The sequence below is a fragment of the Otolemur garnettii genome, unplaced genomic scaffold, assembly GCF_000181295.1.
Source record: "Otolemur garnettii isolate 467f Iridium unplaced genomic scaffold, OtoGar3 scaffold00233, whole genome shotgun sequence".
Lineage (NCBI taxonomy): Eukaryota > Metazoa > Chordata > Mammalia > Primates > Galagidae > Otolemur > Otolemur garnettii.
The window spans coordinates 1,367,508-1,370,471 of NW_003852628.1; positions in this window are offsets into that span (position 1 = coordinate 1,367,508).

Sequence of the window (2,964 nt, forward strand, 5' to 3'; positions counted from 1 at the left end):
TCGCCTAAGCCCAGGACTTGGAGGTTGCCGTGAGCTGTGATGCCACAGTACTCTAGCAAGGGTGATAAAGACTGTCTCAAAAAAAAGAAAAAGTTCCAGATGTGTTTTATAGCTTTAGTTTTTGCATATGTTTGTATTAAGATATTCCAGGGTTGGTAGGTTTCTTGTTTATTGTTCATAGCTATCGTGTGAATACTATTCATTTTTCTTTCCTGTTTTTTTTTTTTTGAGACAGAGTCTCACTCAGTCACCCTGGTCTAGAGTGCTGTGGCATCATAGTTCACAGCTACCTCACACTCCTGGGCTCAAGTGATTCTCTTGCCTCAGGCTCCCGAGTAGCTGGGACTTACAGGCACCTGCCACAATGCTGGCTATTTTTTTTTCTGTCTTTCCTTTTTTATTTTTAGAGACAGGATCTTGTTCTTGCTCAGGCTGGTCTTGAACTCCTGAGCTCAGGCAGTCCATGGGCCCCAGCCTCCCAGTGTGCGAGGATTACAGGAGTGAGCCACCTGCACCCCAGCCTCTCTTATTGCTTGTTGCTTTTTCCTTGGTATGCAATCCTATCATTTACAAAGAACAATAGTTGTACCTCCTCCCTTCTAGTTTTTTGGTTTTTTTTGTTTTTTTTGTTTTTTTTTTCAGTTTTTGCAGTTTTTTGCCAGGGCTGGGTTTGAACCCACCACCTCTGGCATATGGTGCCGGCGCCCTACTCCTTCGAGCCACAGGTGCTGCCCAACCTTCTAGTTATTAATATCTCTGATTCTTTTGCCTTGCATAATTGCTTTAGCTAGAAGCTCCAGGCCAGTATAAATAATAACAGAGTATGGTGGCACCTGTAGCTCAAGCAGCTAAGGTGCCAGCTACATACACTGGAATTGGCCGGGTAGAATTCAGCCTGGGCCTGCCAAACAACAATGATAACTGCAACCAAAAAATAGCTGCACATTGTGGTGGGCACCTGTAGTCCCAACTACTTGGGAGGCTGAGGCAAGAGAATAGCTTAAGCCCAGGAGTTTGAGGTTGCTGTGAGCTGTGACACCACGGCACTCTACCCACGGTGATAGCTTGAGGCTCTGTCTCAAAAAAATAAAATATAATAATAATAATGATGATGATGGCACACGACAGCACCTGCTTGCGTTGTGTCTGTTTTATGTTTTTATTTATTTAAATTTAACAATAATAGAGTGAGAAGACACTCTTATTTTTTCTGGCTTTAATAGGAATGCTTTTAGTGTTTCCCCAGTAAGTATAATACTGATTTTTTGTTTGAATTAAGTAAATTGTATCATGTTGAGGAAGCATACATCTATTCTTATTTATTTTCTTTTCTTCTTCAAGAATGGTTTAGAATTTTGAGGGGTATTATTGTTGTTTTTGAGACTGAGTTCCAGTCTGTAGTCCTAGGTAGAGTGCTCTGGTGTCATAGCTCACAGCAACCTCAACCTTTTGGGCTTGAACAATCAATCATCTTGCCTCAGCCTCCTGAATAGCTGAGATTACAGGTACCTGCCTCCACATCCAGCTAGTTTTTCTATTTTTACTAGAGATAGGGTCTCACTTTTGCTCAGCCTGGTCTCAAACTCCTGAGTTCAAGCAGTCTACCCACATCAGCCTTCCAGAGTGCTAGGATTACAGGTTGAGTCACTGAGCCCAGCTGGCTTAGAATTTTGTTAAAGGTGAGTTCCATGTTTATGGATTTCTTTTCTTCCTTGATATATTTATATGTTGAATTATATTGAGAGGCTTTCTACTAGTAATCTTTGCATTTGGACTAGCCCTCACTTAGACATGATACATTATTCCTTAGTATGATATTGAATTCTTTTTGTTAACATTTTATGTAAGATTTTATATGAGTTCATAAGTAAAGCTGGTTTATGGTTCATCAGCCTTCTCAATGTTTAGATCAATAGTATCCTGGTGGCTTGGTGCCTGTAGCTCACACGGCTAAGGCGCCAGCCACATACACCTGCGCTGGTGGGTTCGAATCCAGCCCCGGCCTGCCAAACAACAATGACAGCTGCAACCAAAAAATAGCCGGGCGTTGTGCCAGGCACCTGTAGTACCAGCTACTTGGGAGGTGGAGGCAGGAGAATTGCTCGAGCCTAGGAGTTAGAGGTTGCTGTGTGCAGTGATGCTACGGCACTCTACCCAGGGCGACAGCTTGATTCTCTGTCTCCAAAAAAAAAAAAGTATCCTCGTTTCATATAAAGAATATAAAAGTATTTTTTTATTTTTTTTTCCTGCTCTGCAAAAAGCTGACATCAGAATTATCTGGTTATTACAGTTTCATAAATTTTTTTTTCTTTTTTTTTTTTTTTTGTCGAGACAGGCCCACCCTGTGCCCCTGAGCAGAGTGCAGTGGCTTGGTAGCTCATTGCAACCTCCAACTCCTGGCTTGTGGGCATCCCGCTGCCTCAGTCTCTGGAAGCTGCTGGGATTACAGGCGCTTGCCGCAGCGCCCGGCTGGGTTTTTCCATTTTTTGCATGAGTCGGGGTCTCACTTTCGCTCAGGCGAGTCTCTAACGCCTGAGCTCCAGCGATTCTCCCTCCTCAGCCTCCCACAATGCTGGGATTACAGGCGTGAGCCACCGTGCCCGGCTCATAAATTTTTCTTAAGAAAACTGGGGCTGTAGCCAGGCATTGTGGTGTGCGCCTATAGTTCTAGCTACTTGGGAGGCTGAGGCAAGAGAATCACCTAAGCACAGGAGTTGGAGGTTGCTGTGAGCTGTGTGACGCTGCCACGGCACTCTATCGAGGGTGATAAAGTGAGACTCTGTCTCTAAAAAAAAAGTTTAAAAAAAAAGAAAGAAAGAAAACTGGGGCTGATGTTTTGGGGGGGGAGACTAGCTCATTGATAATTTTATTTTTTTTTCTTTTCTTGAGACAGAATCTCACTTTGTTGCCCTCGGTAGAGTGCAATGGTATCACAGCTCACAGCAACCTCAAACTCTTGGGCTT